Here is an 18,341-nt window from a genome sequence, read left to right on the forward strand (position 1 = left end):
GCTAATTTCGCCTGCGATTCTTGGATGGTGAATAATCCAAGAACGCTAATGACGATTTACGACGCACCAACGGTGGTAACAATTTGCTTTTTCACAAGAAGCAAGACCCATAAATATTATGAATGATTTCAAAAGAACTGGTGCGTTTCTCTGCAATTCAAACATTTTTCAGGACTGCATGCCAAGTTATATCACTGATCGGCCAGACTCCCGATCTCCTGGATCTATGAGTGAATCTGTTTGTCCCAGCAGGCAAACATGTTGGAAGAAAGTAATAAATTTGGATGTACCTGACCTAGAGCAGATTCAGTTTTTACTTCATTCAATAATTCAGATTTAGAGTTTCTTTCTGAAGATAGCGCTATGTCTCAGCTAACCCCACATACGTCTCTGAGCATTACTCCAGATCACATACGACCTTATCCTATTAACTATTCAATATCATGTCATTATAAGTTTCAATATTTGACACAGTACCTAACAGAGCCATTTTTTATATATTTTGTCATTTTAAATAAATTCTTCACACTTTGAAGTTCAAAGAAAATAATAAAATGGGATTTTTGATCAAAAATATTAAATGGTGTATACGTTTCCAATGTTTACCTTTGAGCTTAGTCTTAGCAAATTCCTCCAGAAAATTAGGCTAAACAATAGAATAACATACTTTGTTGTAATCAGACTATCGCGGTGACCTTGTCGTTTTACTGGGCTGTGCACGGGGGGGATAGTTCACATTGTCGTCACGCGATGGCTATGCTTCACGGACAGACAAATCTTGAATTTTGGAACTTGTGGCTAATGTTACGAAGTTTTTTTTCTATAAGTGTCAACTACTAGTGTTTTTACCTTATATTAGATACTGTTGCATACATGTTCTTATTTCATACAAAATGTGTGAGGTCAATCTTTATGTTGCTCCCTTCCACATCTTTGTCACAAACTGTCACAATTTCACAAACTCTTCTCTACCGCCTCTCCGCAAAGCGTGATATCATTTTTCGACATCCCATATCCGAATACTGTAAAAACGATATTAAGTTTGCTGCTCTATTACAAACTAGTGGTACCCGCAAGGCCTTCCCGTAGTAGAAAATTAAAAAGTCATTTGGTTCGCCTGTATATTTACAAATAATGAATGATAAATTTCGCGCCAATTTGCTATGTTCATTTGCTTGCCCGTGTTACGGTTCCACGTTATGACAATTTGGTAATTCATTCGTCCACGTTATGATAATTTGTTGGGTAAAATGTTCTTAAAATTGATATATAAAAAGAACAAAATCGAATTTTCGAAAATTCGCTTCAAGGGGCTCACCTTTATGCTACGAACTAGTTCGGTGTCAAATTTCATGAAAATCGGCCGAACGGTCTAAGCGCTGTGCATGTAACAGACATACAGAGATCCAGACTTATTTATTATTATTTATTTTATGTTGTACTAGTGATACCCGCACGGCTTTGCCCGTAATAGAAAAATCAAAAGGTCTTTTGGTTCGCCTGTATATTTACAAATAATGTATGGTGAGTTTTCTCGCCAGTTGGCTTGTACCCATCTTACGGTTCCACGTTATGATAATTTCGTATCTCGGCAATTGGCTTCTGCCCATGTTACGGTTCCACGTTATGATAATTTCGTAATTTACTCGTCCATCTTATGATACTTTTTTTCTTAAAATTGGAATAGGAAAAGAACCACATCGAATTTTCGAAAAATCGCTTCAAAGTGCACACCCCCATGCTACATACTAACTTTGTGCCAAATTTCAAGAAAATCGGTCGAACGGTCAAGGCGCTATGCGCGTCACAGACATCCTACAGACATCCAGACATCCTCCGGACAGAGAGACTTTCAGCTTTATTATTAGTAAAGAAGATTACTGTCTAACCACGGATTGTATGGAAAGGCAAACATCCGGTTTACACGCGGAAATGGAAGCATCTATTAGTTTTCAGGGATGTCAGATTTTGCAGATGTATGTTAGCCTCTAAATTAAGCAGAGTCTCATTCAAATGAGCATAACACGCGCATCAAATTTTTATTTTTCCCCTCATTCAGATGGAGTCGCCTTAATTGGATGTTTGCCAATTCCATACAATCCGTGGTCAAACTGTAGAGACTTTCAGCTTTATTATTAGTAACGATTAAACTTGTTTAGTTTATTCAGTTAGGACGATGTCATAACTGTATCAAATGTAAGAAACAAAATGCATAAGTCAGTGATTTATCAAGAAATTATCAAGTCTGTCTTTTTAAATGTAGCATTTCATATAATGTCACGTTAACCAATTTTTGAAAATACGCGCTGACTAAATCCAATTCTATTGTTACATTCTGAAAAACTCACATTAAAAAGTTTATGAAGATTCAAACCACATGTCATTTATTCTCTGTTTTTTCATCTGCAAAATGTCTTTGTTTATAATCTAACAACTCCCTTGAAACTTTGTCTTGCTGCAGCAAAATCATATTTCAAAAGATAAATTGCATTAAAAGCTTGAAAAATGTATCCATGCGTCTCTGCTTATTTCATTTAATGGTTAGTATATCGTGGTTATTGGGACAAATTCGATAATGTTAGAAATAAAAGCAGGTTTAGGAAAAAATTGTATTCCGATGGCATTGATATGAAACAAATTAAAACTTAAATAACGCTACAAAGAGCCAGATGAATAATAAAGGAGCCAGAACACATATCAAATTTCAAAATATTTCATTTTATTCTTAACTAGTGGTACCCGCACGGCTTTGCCCGTAATAGGAAAATTAAAACGTCCTTTGGTTCGCCTGTGTATTTACAAATAATGTATGGTGAATTTTCTCGCCAATTGGCCTGTGCCCATGTTACGGTTTCACGTTATGATAATTTCGTAATTTACTCGCCTATCATATGATAGTTTTGTTTTTAAAATTGGAATAGAAAAAGAACCACATCGAAATTTCGAAAAATCGCTTCGAGGTGCACACCCCCAAGCTACAAACTAACTTTGTGCCAAATTTCATGAAAATCGGCCGAACGGTCTCGGCGCTATACGCGTCACAGACATCCAGATATCCTACAGACATCCAAACATCCTCCGGACATCCAGACAGACAGACGTTCAGCTTTATTATTAGTAACTAGTGATACCCGCACGGCTTCGCCCGTAATAGAAAAATCAAAAGGTCTTTTGGTTCGCTTGTATATTTACAAATGATGTATGGTGAATTTTCTCGCCAATTGGCTTGTACCGACGTTACAGTTCCACGTTATGATAATTTCGTATCTCGCCAATTGGCTTGTGCCCATGTTACGATTCCACGTTATGATAATTTCGTAATTTATGATAGTTTTTTTTTCTTAAAATTTGAATAAAAAAAGAACCACATCGAATTTTCGAAAAATCGCTTCGAGGTGCACACCCCCATGCTACATACTAACTTTGTGCCAAATTTCATGAAAATCGGCCGAACGGTTTAAGCGCTATGCGCGTCACAGACATCCTACGGACATCCTACAGACATCCTACAGACATCCTACAGACATCCTCCGGACAGAGAGACTTACTGTTTTATTATTAGTAAAGAAGATAACATTGGAAAATATGAAAAAGGAAAGAAAGTTGCAGATCAATAACTATTACTTGGAAGTTTATTTCGTTAAATGCATGTTTTTCAGAAACCCAATACTGCAAATTTGGCTTAATACCCAAGCTTTGCCTTCAATTTGCGAGTTGAACCGCATCATGTCTGCGGATTCTCGTTGGTTTGATTTTTTTTCAGTCAGTTTTTTGGCACGTTCAACTTGGAAGAGATGACATCTGCCTCCATCTTTTTATTTTTCTTTTCCAGACTGATGAGTGGATGATAAAAGCGAAACTTAAGTATCTGGATGTGATAACCGTGCAGCCGTATATTGCGTATCTTTACTCTTCTTTACTAATAATAAAGCAGAAAGTCTCTCTGTCCGGAGGATGTCTAGATGTCTGGATGTCTGTAGGATGTCTGTAGGATGTCTGTAGGATGTCCGTAGGATGTCTGTGACGAGCATAGCGCCTAAACCGTTCGGCCGATTTTCATGAAATTTGGCACAAAGTTAGTATGTAGCATGGGGGTGTGCACCTCGAAGCGATTTTTCGAAAATTCGATGTGGTTCTTTTTCTATTCCAATTTTAAGAAAAAAAACTATCATAAATTACGAAATTATCATAACGTGGAACCGTAACATGGACACATGCCAATTGGCGAGATACGAAATTATCATCTTTACTAATAATAAAACAGAAAGTCTCTCTGTCCGGAGGATGTCTGGATGTCTGGATGTCTGTAGGATGTCTGTAGGGTGTCTGTAGGATGTCCGTAGGATGTCTGTGACGAGCATAGCGCCTAAACCGTTCGGCCGATTTTCATGAAATTTGGCACAAAGTTAGTATGTAGCATGGGGGTGTGCACCTCGAAGCGATTTTTCGAAAATTCGATGTAGTTCTTTTTTTATTCCAATTTTAAGAAAAAAAACTATCATAAATTACGAAATTATCATAACGTGGAACCGTAACATGGGCACATGCCAATTGGCGAGATACGAAATTAAAATCTTCTTTACTAATAATAAAGCAGAAAGTCTCTCTGTCCGGAGGATGTCTGGATGTCTGGATGTCTGTAGGATGTCTGTAGGGTGTCTGTAGGATGTCCGTAGGATGTCTGTGACGAGCATATTGCCTAAACCGTTCGGCCGATTTTCATGAAATTTGGCACAAAGTTAGTATGTAGCATGGGGGTGTGCACCTCGAAGCGATTTTTCGAAAATTCGATGTGGTTCTTTTTTTATTCCAATTTTAAGAAAAAAAAACTATCATAAATTACGAAATCATTATAACGTGGAACCGTAACATGGGCGCAAGCCAATTGGCGAGATACGAAATTATCATAGCGTGGAACCGTAACGTCGGTACAAGCCAATTGGCGAGAAAATTCACCATACATTATTTGTAAATATACAAGCGAACCAAAAGACCTTTAATTTTTCTATTACGGGCGAAGCCGTGCGGGTGCCACTAGTTACTAATAATAAAGCTGAAAGTCTCTCTGTCCGGTGGATGTCTGGATGTCTGTAGGATGGCTGTGACGCGCATAGCGCCTAAACCGTTTGGCCGATTTTCATGAAATTTGGCACAAAGTTAGTATGTAGCAAGAGGGTGTGCACCTCGAAGCGATTTTTCGAAAATTCGATGTGGTTCGTTTTTTACTCCAATTTTAAAAACAAAATTATCATAAGATGGACGAGTAAATTGCGAAATTATCATAACGTGGAACCGTAACATGGGCACAAGCCAATTGGTGACATACGAAATTATCATAACGTGGAACCGTAAGATGGGTACAAGCCAACTGGCGAGAAAATTCACCATACATTATTTGTAAATATGCAGGCGAACCAAAAGACCTTTTGATTTTTCTATTACGGGCAAAGCCGTGCGGGTATCACTAGTAGTCAATAAGTGTTCACGTTCACTAATCTTGATAAATAAATACATACTTTTTACTGATTTTTTTTTAAAGAAATTCAGATTTACTAGACGAAATACAAGCGAGTGAAACAGATCTTTATTATTATTTAACCAATTCTGAACTTAATAAAGAATGTTTTTAAAACCAGAGTTTTTAAAGACTTTTTTTACTTCAAGGTAGTTCTTAAAGCTTTCCTGTTTCACTTTTTTCCTTAATTATTTTACTTCAAATAAACCTCTGAAATGAAAATCTTTTTTTCAGAAAAAAATGGGTAAAAACCCCTTCTGAATTAAAAAAATAAATAAATAAAACTTGCTACATCGAAAGTGTTTGAAAAAAAATAATTTACGTAAGAATACAGACCTATTTAACGCTCTCTACAAAACATCTTAGAAGCAAAAACTATCACATTCTTTATTTCAGTTTTGAATCAATTTAATTCAAACCAGGAATAGTCCAAAGCTGAAAACCTGTCTTTCTAGAATTGAACGTCTGATGGAAATTAATGTTTGATTTTCATACTGAAACGTATCGTTTTCTTGAGGACTTGAATGATTTTCAATGAAGAAGCCATAAATCAAAAGACGACCATTGATAAGTAGATTTTCCTGACTTATGAAAGTCTCAAGTGTTTTAAGAGTAAGTATATTCAGCTGTGTTTTTCATTTACTTCATTGAAAAAAAACTAATGAACTCGAGACAATTTCCTTTTGTTTTAAAAAATTTGATGGTTCTAAATAAAAGTTGATTTTTATTGCATTTAATCAGTAAGGAATATTGTTCGCACAAGTTAACATAAATATTTTCCGACCACGTGCTCAAAATACCGTTAAGTATAGAACTAAAATTAGTGACTAAACAGCTCATGGGAACTAATGCCTACGGTGCCCATCTCAGTTTCCATTCGTAAGTAGATTTTCATGACTTATGGAAGTCTCAAGTGTTTTAAGAGTAAGTATATTCAGCTGTGTTTTTCATTTATTTCATTGAAAAAAAACTAATGAACTCGAGACAATTTCCTTTTGTTTTAAAAAATTTGAAAATTCTAAATAAAAGTTGATTTTTATTACATTTAATAAGTAAGGAATATTGTTCGCACAAGTTAACATAAATGTTTTCCGTCCACGTGTATCTATATTCTGTAAAAGTGTTGAACAACATTTTTGGCATGATTTCCCGTAAAAGTAAGCAAAGAAAAATAAAATATGAAAGAATACTTAATACATCATCAAAATAGCGCAAAAAATATTTTAAAAAAAAAGTCAAAATAATTTAAAACTGGAAAGTAGGGATTTGATAAGGAGAATGTGTGTCAGTCGGTCTGTCTGCTAGTCCCCCTCCCCAAAAAAAAAACACTACTTTTAAGAAAATAGTGTGATTCCAAATAATTTTATCGGCGCTAAAGGTCTCAGCGGGGACACCTCATTCCCAGATTCGATAAGAACAGTTTTTTTTCGAATTTGAACTTTTCCTAAAATTTCAACATTAGCACCTGCGAGGAAATTTAAGGCAATTATAGATCCTGATCTTGCTTCGCAAACTTTGTGGGGAAAAGCTGTTGCCGAAGAACAAGCACAAAAGATGTTTTTATTTGACTATTTAAGAGTACTTTTTGAGCAATTCAAAGCATTTTAACATTAGCACCAACGGGGATGTGCTTCAAATAAACTTGTCTCTTGAAAAACTAACTGTTCACAAGAAACATGTTCAACAACAAATGTTCAATATGAAAATATAAACTAGCTGTACCCGACGCGCGTTGCTACGCCAACAAAAAAATACATCATTATACTGATTTTCATGACAATCGGTTGAACGGGGCAGAAGTTGCTACTCTGCAGTGCCACCTGGTGGCGAGTGGCTTCAATGAGCATATTATGCACCTTCTCCGTGGAAAAATACATATATATATAGCAATTTTCATAATAATCGGTCCAGGTATCAAGTGAAGCCGTGACTATACTCAAATTTTATACTCACGCAGTTTGCAAGATCAATCAATCGCTAAAAATATCAAATAGAAAAAGTTTTAAATCCCCCCGTTGCATGAAAAGCCATAAAACAATAAAGAAAGAATTTATTTGTTCAAACTCATGAAAAATGGCAACAGCTAACTTCTTATCAATGAGATCTTTCACGCGAATTAATTTCTGCAGCTGATAATTTTATTCGTATTTATCCAATGGATTGTGACTTAAATTGGAATAAAAAAGGAACTATCGATCGGATTTCTTTCGAACTGGTCTAAAAACATTCCCAGTACCAAAAATAACAAACGGTGAAAGTTTCAGCCAAATCTGCCGGGTAGTTTTTGAGTTCATGGATGACATACAGACAAACATTCATTTTTATATATATATATAGATTATGTGTTCATATTAACCGTCAAATATATTTTTTTAGCATTTACTCCTCCCTTTCCCTTGTCACAGATTTTCACAATTTCCCGAAACCCCCACCCCCGCAACACGTGACACCATTTATGCACGACCCGTAAAAGCTGCTTTCCAGCATATCCCCGTTATATTTTTTAAATATTTTATGCTTCATCATTTCTTAAATTAAACTATTTCATACGTTACTTTTTTATCGAAAAAAAAACTTTTGTAAAAAATATAATTAGACATGAGAATCATTCTCTAAGCATATGCAAAGTAGAGAAAAATTAAACCATATTTTTGCAGTAATGTTTAAATTTTTTTGGGGGGGAAAAATAAAAAAACACAGACATTTTTATAAGAACTGCATCATGAAATAGGAAATTGAAACCCTTCACGCATGAGCTCATTAAATGATTTGAATTTCTTTTCATTAACTTGTTATCCAAGCTTTTAGGAATCAATTATTTTGTCGGCCTTTCAGGGTTTTTTAAGGTATAAGTAAGAACAGCAATAATTACGCTTTTCTCGTGGGATAAAAGCTCGCGTTTAAAAATACAACTATTTTTTTACTAAGAAAAAAAAAAATTATTACGAAATGCGTAATGTAGATGCTTTGAAATAAGAGTAAAAATATCCGTAAAATGAAATACACGTGTTTAGTATCAAAATCCATCTCAACCCATGAATTCTCTAAAGAGTTTTTTTTTTTTAATTACTTCTTTGTCTATACCAGGGGTTCGCAACCTGAAGCGTGTAGAACAATTTCAAGGGAGGTCTGAATGTTTAAAGGAATAAAAGAAAAAAAATAAAATTAGCTATAACTGTCTGGATTTTGTGATCCTATTTAAATATTTTCGACATTATCGCCATTCTTTTTCAGGTTTTCAGTGTAGTTTCATCCACACATTAGTGTAATTCTGAATTTTCAGTATTAGTCAATATACAAAAGCCTTTATGTCGCCTATATGTCGCCTTTCTTTTTCAGGTTTTCAGTGTAGTTTCATCCACACATTAGTGTAATTCTGAATTTTCAGTATTAGCCAATATACAAAAGCCACAGTTACAACCAGACATTCAAAAGCAACACAGCAGCAGTGAACTTTACAAAGATTGTAGATTATCTCAAGTTAATTCGTATTTATTTCTTTGATTCGTTGACTTCATGTGTTCTAATAATGTGTTCAAAATACCGTTAAGTATAGAACTAAACTTAGCGACTAAACAGCTCATGGTAACTAATGCCTATGGTGCCCATCTCAGTTTTCTTGACAGAGGGGCGCTGGGCAAAGCAGAGGTTCCGGTTATGTGGTCGACCGAACCCCCAGTATGTATGGAAATATTAAATTTTGTCAACGAATTTACCTAAACTTTCATTTGATAACTATCTTAAAGGGGTCCGGGACACAAAAATCGTCAAGTTTTACAAATTTCTATATCATTTTAAAAACTTCTCCGGTTTTTGATGCTTAAAAGGACGTAAATCTAGTTTCTATCGTAATTAGAACGAAAGATATTACTATTTTTGTTGCATGCATTCAACCAATATTATATTTAACTTTAAAAGTGTAAACGCGTTTTCTTCATGATGCAATTTTTCCCTGTTTTTTGCATTCAAACTCTTATAAGTCAAGAACTGATAAAGATAAAAGTAATGAAATTTTGAACACATCAAACTCAAGAGCTTTTACAAACAGTTTACTTTAATTTTTATTCGGCAAATTTGGAAAAAAATTTACTTTAAAAAATATGATTTAAAAAAAGGATCGCCAAATTTTTCGAAATTTTTCTTCAAATATTTTTTATTTTGTATTGAATTAATATTTTAAAAATCGCCGAATAAAAATCAAAAGCTTAAATATTTGGGCAGTTTTTTTTTTTTTTTTTTTTTTAAATTTGAAAGTTGACCATAAATATTTTCAGTTTTAGCGATTTAAAGCAAACCTATTTTTTTAACAAAAAAATTAAATTAAAATTTTTTTTTTAATATTTATGTTATGATTTTGCTGTTATTTAAAAAATAGATGGTGAATCAGTGCAGAAAGTTTCAAAACTCTAAACTTTTTCTTCTTATTATTATTATAATTATTTTCAAAATCCAGACCCCCTTAACTTCAGTTTCAAATTCTGAATTCTCAATTAGATTAAATGCCTTGACCAAGCGGTTGACTCTTGATAACTCTAAGCCGTATAACTCGAAAATTCCTTTATTTCAAAGTTTTCATTCGTTCCAAAACAATTTAGTGTTTTCAATACAATATTTGACTCTTTATCTCGAGTTTACTCCTTTTAGTCGAAGTTTTTACAGAAGTTTCGTTTTCATTTTATGCAGAAAAATACAGCAAAAATAAGGAAACGAAATGTTTTTTCCTATAACACATTGTTTTGTTTATCAGCCAGTTTCTACGGAAAATTCTTGTTTTTCAATGCAAAAACAATTTCACTAAATTTTACCATTTTTGCTTTTTTTTTTTTTCGAAGATTGCCTTCGATTTCAAGAGTCGAAGACCCCAGTGGTGTCCACGGATCACGGTTTGGGAAGCCCTGCAGTAGAGATACAGGGAAGAAAGTGGGTGTTTTTCTTAAGTTATATGGGCGACTGCTTTTTCAAAAGCTCTGGATCAAGCTTTCTAAATAAGTTTCATAGGAAAGTACGTCTGTTGTGCATTTACTACATATGTTTAGCCTTTTCGGCTACCTTTTTACTTCCTTTAAAAAAAAAAGGAAGTATAGTATTCGCGAAAAAAAATTTCACTCAAAAATCGAATTTAGTTTTCATTTTGCTCACGCCCGAATGAATGTTGAGTTTTTTTTCGACTCGACCACACGTGGATAAGTGCCTAAGAACGTATAAACACGCGAAATAACCATTTTGACGATTCCCGAGTTAATTACAACGAGTTTTCTCGTGACGTATCTATGTACGTATGTATGTGTGTGGGTACGTACGTATGTGCGTATGTATGTCGCATAACTCAAGAACGGAATGTCCTAGAAAGTTGAAATTTGGTACGTAGACTCCTAGTGGGGTCTAGTTGTGCACCTCCCCTTTTGGTTGCATTCGGGTGTTTCTAAAGGGGTCTTTTGCCCCTTTTTTGGGGGGGAATCATCGTTAATTTCGGTGTAAACTCAAGTGGTGTTACAATTTGGCGGATACTTGGCGATATATCGCCAGTCTTTTGGTCGCCCAGTTTTGTCACCGACTTGGCGACAAGTTTGGCGATTTTTTTTTTAAATCTGATTTCAATTTGGCCACTGGTGGTGATATTTAGGGAGTAAACTATTGAATCACATCAAAACTGCCAAATAATGAGAAAATGACATTAAATTGGAGTAAAAGGAAGTCATGTGATGCACACATCAGCTCGTTTGAAGATAATCTCAACTAATAATAAGAGAAATGCATTGCTTCCAGCTCTCCTGTGCCTAGTCTCGACGGATGATTTCTTTTATTTCCGTAAATTTACTGTAGTATTTCTCGGCATTTTTGCTAAACATCTCTGCCCCATTAAAAAAAAAATAATAATAATCATCTTTTTCTTTTAAAAAAAAATTATCTACGGATATTATGCTTTACTTATCCATAATTTCACATCAGCTTCTAATAAATCCAGAAAATTCCCATACATTTTCACAGAAAATTGTTTAACAATGTATCCAAAAACTTGTCTTTTTATACTACAGTAATGCATAATATATCTTAAAGAAAATTCTTCTCAGTGTGTTTTTACAGAACTCTCTGTTTTATTACTTTGAGGTTTGAGTACACGAGTTTCGAAAATCCAAAACGTATTTATTTCATGTATCACTGCCACGCGAAAGGATACCTAAACAAACACGCGCGCTCCTAAAAGAACCAAAGTATCACAAAAACCTGTAATATCAGATCCTCCAACCTCGAGGACCATTCCTTTGAGTCAACAACTGTATTCACTTTCAAATTTCTCCATAGCAAAAATATCTGAAACTATTCTCTTTGTACTTTTATGTAGACAGAGTGGGAGGTTCAGGGTAGCCATTCTACTCGTCACACAAAGGGGAAATAATTCAATACCCCGACATTATTTTACTTATAGAAATATCACTCCATGGAAACTGTATTCCCATGATACCGTCAGTGTACCTTTTTATACCGGATCCAAAGAAAAGAATTCTCAACTTAGTGTTGATTCTGAATAATGTTAAAAAGATGGAAACGACAGGCGAAGTTTGCTTTCTGCTGAAAGTCAGCTCATAAGGTGACTATATTTTTGGAAATATAGAGTTTTCGGTATATTGCTCTCAGAAATTTTGTGAAACAAAGCTAATTTTGAGTAATAAAAAGCTTATTCCGTTAATAGTGTGTGAAAAAAAAAGTCAACCCTTGAAAAAAAACTGCTAACAAAAAGTTCTGACATTAGTCTAACAGTCTAAAATTTTTGACTGTCATTTAAAATTATTTAGTTACTTGATTACGTAGATGAGAATCTTAAGTCTTCAGAAGAGAATTTTTTATCTGCTTTTAATTTGTGTACTCTGTCGTTGTGGGCTTGTGTGACAAAAGTTTTAATTATTGCCAGAACAAAAAGTAGTAATAATTATGAAGTTAATTTTGTTAATAAAGCAAACAAGTCAATTTCAAGGCTGAAAGTTTTAGTTTATTTAGAACTAAAGCAAACTTGAGTTTGAGTTTTGGGCGTTTTAAAACTTAAAGGCGCCGATAGATTTTTTTTTTTTTTTTTTTTGAGTTATTATGTATTTTTGGATGTTTTTATGATGAAAAGTTGAACTCAGTTATTATTTTTTTTCTTTAATTTCCAATGGCAAAGAACTTGAAAAATTGATAACAAAGACAAAAATAACTAAGCACGAAGAACATGAAAAAAAAAGGAAGTCATTGTCTCATTCGACTTCTTGCTTTCAAGTACAGTATACTCCCAATTATCCGTGCTAATCACCGGGCGGCGTAGCACGGATAACCGAAAAACACGGATAATCCGAAAAATCATTTAAGGAATATGCAGAGTAACTATTTAAGGGGAAATTAGAAAAAACAATGTATATACTCACACAAACCAGGAACTTTTCTTCGAAATTTATTTGCTTAAAAAAAATCGGTGACACATTTTTTTTTTCTTTGTTTGTTTAAATTGTTGCGTATGTCCGTACGAATTTTTCTTACTGCAATTATTTCTCCGTAATCGTAACTTCTTTCACTCATGTAATCCAATAAATGTTCCACAGATTGTAGAGCAGTAGAATGTGAAATTGTATTTTCTTCATATTCTTCATCTTCGTTTTCGGTATCATCACTTGCATTTGATTCAGTAACAAGTTCAATGATATTTTCGTCAGTTAGACATTGAAGTCCTGATTCACATTCGTCGCTTTTAAACCACTCTTCGACATTTTCAGCGTCAACTGATTCGAAACCTTCGATTTCTTTAACTTCCTCAATGATGTTATCGATATTATCGATAACATCATCGAAGCTTTAGAAAAGTGTGATTCCGAAATGATGCACGGATAATCCGCAAACCGGATAATCCGCACATGGATAATCGGGAGTATACTGTACTCCTTAACCAAAGTCCCACGGAGTCCCCTGCCGTAGTACACATATGATGACCATTCATAAAGATGAGATCCTTTGCTGTCATTGCGGGGTAGAAAAAGCATATTATCTGGTGCAAAAATCAGAATGATACGGATTTTTTTTGGAGGAGGAGGAGGGGGGGGGGCAAATCCTTGTCGTTCTTGATAGAAGTGAAAATATTTTAGCTGAAAAAAATAAGTTAAATTTCCCTGATGAAGTGTAAGCTTAAAAACAAAGGTTGTGTGTTAAGTTCTAGAAAGTGGCGCACACAAGGGAGGGGTCCAGGGGGTCCGGACCCCTTCCATAGGTCTTGCTTTTTTACCGATTGGTTGTGATTCTATAGATTTTGTACGTAGAAAAATTTCAAACAAAGGTAACAATACTTTCAGTTGTTATAAGTGAAATAATAAAATCCTCACGTGAAAAGATTTTTTTAAATGTTGTGCACTTTTTCTATAACGAATTGCTTGTAAGAAGCAGAATTGTGACTATAAATGAATACACGGCAATAACCATGTTTTTAGTTTTGTAATTACAGAATAAAATGAGATTCAATGAACTTGAATCTATTTTTTAATTATAAGAAAAGTAAAAGCATAAATTATTTTGCTCTCTGGTTATTTATTTAAGTATATTTTATTAAGCAATGCTAATTCAATTTCAATAGTTTATTTTTTACTGTTTTTCCTTCCCGGAAATTGATAAAATCAAGCCAATATGTTTGACGGCATATTGGGGTATGATAGGAGAATAAGGATTTTGACCTTGGACCCACCCCTTACAAAATTCGCACTGGTTCTAGACTTGGAATTCTGATTATTAGCCACTGGCTGCCAGAGTCACAACAAAGGGTAGTCACTTTTGACATTTGGTGGCCATTTTTTTAAACTCTATACAGCGCAAAAAATAACCTTATCAGAGTTTACTCTGGATTACGTTGCCAAGTTGTAGTCGACTGTTGCGCTGAACGTCTCAGGATTGGAAACGTGTTGTCTTAGCACGATGGGCGTTATGAGTTTTCTTTATCTTTACTAATAATAAAGCTGAAAGTCTATCTGTCCGGAGGATGTCTGGATGTCTGTAGGATGTCTGTGACGCGCATAGCGCCTAGACCGTTCGGCCGATTTTCATAAAATTTGGCACAAAGTTAGTTTGTAGCATGGAGGTGTGCACCTCGAAGCGATTTTTTGAAAATTCGATGTGGTTCTTTTTCTATTCCAATTTTAAGAACAAAACTATCATAAGATGGACAAGTAAATTACGAAATTATCATAGCGTGGAACCGTAACATGGGCACAAGCCAATTGGCGAGATACGAAATTATCATAATGTGGAACCGTAACATGGGTACAAGCCAATTGGCGAGAAAATTCACCATACATGATTTGTAAATATACAGGCGAACCAAAAGACCTTTTAATTTTTCTATTACGGGCAAAGCCGTGCGAGTACCACTAGTAACGTATAAAGAAATATATGATCGCCCCTTTTGGAGACTAAGACTTGATTTTTCGGTAGCCATTGACTGGTGACAGCTAATCTAGAACTTTAGAGTGAGTCCTTGTTTAAGGAAGGGTGGTCCAAAGCGGGTAAGTATTCGCATGCCGCCGCATGGTGTGCAATCTGCGATTTCTGTGCATGTTGTTGTTACCCGAACACCCCGAATTTTAATCAGTCGCGGTGAAGCGGCATGGCGTAACCAGACTTAAAATAAAAGAAATGATAGGGTATACCGACCAGTGAGTGAACACCACCCAGTGAATGAACAGCGCGTCATTTTTTTAAAAAAAATAAGCTTCTAAAAAAAAAATTTCTGAATAAAATCACTACAAAAGCGTTCTTTATTGATATTCTAAGCTATCTGACACCTGATTGGTTACTTTGGATACGTATTTTTTTCCTGAAAAAAATTTGAAATTTTTACTGCCGTGAATCGTTCTTTCTCTCTTTCAAAATAATAAGGCTGGTTTCTTGCTAGCAATTATTTTGATACATATTATTTTTATCGATAAATTTTATTTTTTAACTCTACGAAGGAAAAGTTAAGTATACATATTTAGGCTATGGATTTAAATTGTCTCAGTCCATGCAGAATGCGTAGATTTTCAGGTAGAAGGGTGTTCAGTCACTGGGTACGAAAAATTGCGAAAACCCAGTGAATGAACAATGGCAAAATTTATTCTGATTTAAAAAGAAATTTGAAATTTCTTTGAGATATTTTCATTTTCGTACTTTTTTGTAATGCAGATAGTTTTATATGCTTATTTATTTATGTATTTCATTATATATTTTAGGGTCTGGTGGGGTAAAGTGGTCATAAAATCGTAGGTTTTCAACTTAGGTGGATAATAAATGCAACAAATTGTTTGAAGACTTCAACTTTTTTTATTGTTATTTTACATTGCATTATTAAAGAACACGGTACATTGAATTTTAGGAAGAAAAATATTGATTTTAGTACTTTTATAGAACTTTCTTTTCCCTATGTTTTTATGACCACTTTACCCCATGGGGTGGGGGAAAGTGGTCATAGCCTGGGGTAAAGTGGTCATAGTTAAAAATACATGCAAAACCATTATAAAGAACCTTAATACTTGTATATTTCAGTTGTTTTTATAGTTACAAGTATATTCACGAGTACCTGCGTGTATACACTAATATATACGTGTCGTGTTACACGAGTAAACACGTTCCTATATGAGTAAATACATGTATACATCAGATACATGCATGCACGTGCCTACTCAAGCATATACGTGTATATACGAGTATATAAGCATGTATACGTGATAACCTACAGGAGTGTATACGTGTCTACATGAGTACATACGTGTCACATGTATATACGTGTCACGTATATGTACGTGTCACGTGTATATACGAGTATATACGCGTATAAACGAACATCATATGTGCGTATGCACTTGTATCTCGTGAAAATACGTGCATACTTGAGTATGTATGTGTATAATAGACGTATATACGCATATATAAGTGTACATACATACATATACGAGTATACACGAGTTAATTAGTGTATACATCCAGTGCGTCTTTGTACGTGTCTACTCACGTGTATATAATATGGAAGCACGAGTATATACGCATGTGGAGGTGTAAACACGATTATATACCTGTATAGACATATATACGTACATTTACGTGTATACACCAGTACATGTATGTATACACGAGAATATACGCTTATATACATGTCGGCTTACAGAGTGAATCTAAGCTCTTGGGCAAAAATCAAAGGGGTGTGAGAGGGGAGGATAAGAAGCAAAGAATCATAAGGAAGTTATAATCACTGACGTGCTACATGCACACAAAGCCAGAAACTGATGGATGCAAAACAGGGCACAAATTTGTTGCGTAAAGATGATTTTGCCTAACATTTGAGTTTTTAAGAAATATTTAGAGCAGTTGTTGAAAGTTACGGTCTGTAGTAGCTCTAATACACGCATCGCAACAAAGGCGCAGCGGCTGATGAAAGTTTTTTAAAAGTCTCGTTATTGCAACAGAGAGAGATCTGTGAATGCGACGCATGTATTACAGCTGAAGGCCGCAAATTTCATAAATAGCTTTAAAACTTTCTTAAGTCCTAAAATGTTGCGTAAAATTGTATTTGTGTAATATATATATATATATATATATATATATATATATATATATATATATATATATATATATATATATATATATATATATATATATATATATATATATATATATATATATATATATATATATATATATATAAATTTGTGACTTTTTTTGCATCCATCAATTTCTCACTTTGCGTGCATGTAGCGCGTCAGCATTGGGTTTGTGACCATATGTTCCTTATTGACTCTTGCTTCTTATCCTCTCCTGTAACACCTTTTAATAATTTGCTCAAGAATGTAAACTCACCCTGTATACTTTTATATCATATATTTGTGTGTAAGTGTCTACTCGAGTACGTACGCGAATATACGTGTCTACCTGAGTATATAAGTGTTCTTATATATACGAGTATAAGCGAGCACATACGTGTATAGTAGAATGTATAGCTGTATGAATAAAAAACACTTGCAGATACCCATATAGGTATTTATTGGCGCAATTATGTGAATACGTCTATGTACATGTCTACACGAGTATATATGCGCATATATACGCATATACTCGAATATTTAACCCCGTTTACTGTAAAAACAATACATATTAAGTAAAATTACTATTTAATTTGTATCTGCCTTATACCTAAAGATTAATTGACATTAGAAGAACAATATTCGTTAAGCCTAATATTATGACCACTTTACCCCATCTTATTTAAATTGTTCTAAAAAATTATCTAAAATAGATTCAGCTAACTGCTAATGAGTAAGAGTTCTTGAGACATGTAGGAAGCTTCCTGTACAATCAATCTGTTCCTAATTGTAACAAACAAAATTTCCCAAGGATGTTAAAATAGGTGTTTAGATATTAAAATTTTTCATGTTCATGCAAAATATTTTTTTTCACCGAATAAAGTTTTGCCAGTTGTAAACTTTTGTATTCAAAATGTAGTTCCTAACTGCCTTACTCTAAAATAAAATTTTCACATTCATTCGAAAATTTATTTCCAAGCTATAGCCATTTATTTGACGTATGACCACTTTACCCCATTGACCACTTTCCCCCACCAGACCCTATAATTTCTTTATTTTTGTCTTTGCAAACGATGCACTTTTTACTGAGTTTTATCTTTTATCTATCTATATCTCTATCTGTATATTAACCTACCTACCTACATCTATATTTCTATATCTTTATCTCTCTTGATAGATAGACAGGTAGATAGAGAGATAGAGAAATAGAAATATATGTACGAAGAGAGAGAATAGATAGGTAGATATGTATATATGTTTGT

The sequence above is a fragment of the Uloborus diversus genome, chromosome 2 (genome assembly GCF_026930045.1).
Source record: "Uloborus diversus isolate 005 chromosome 2, Udiv.v.3.1, whole genome shotgun sequence".
Taxonomy (NCBI): Eukaryota; Metazoa; Arthropoda; class Arachnida; order Araneae; family Uloboridae; genus Uloborus; species Uloborus diversus.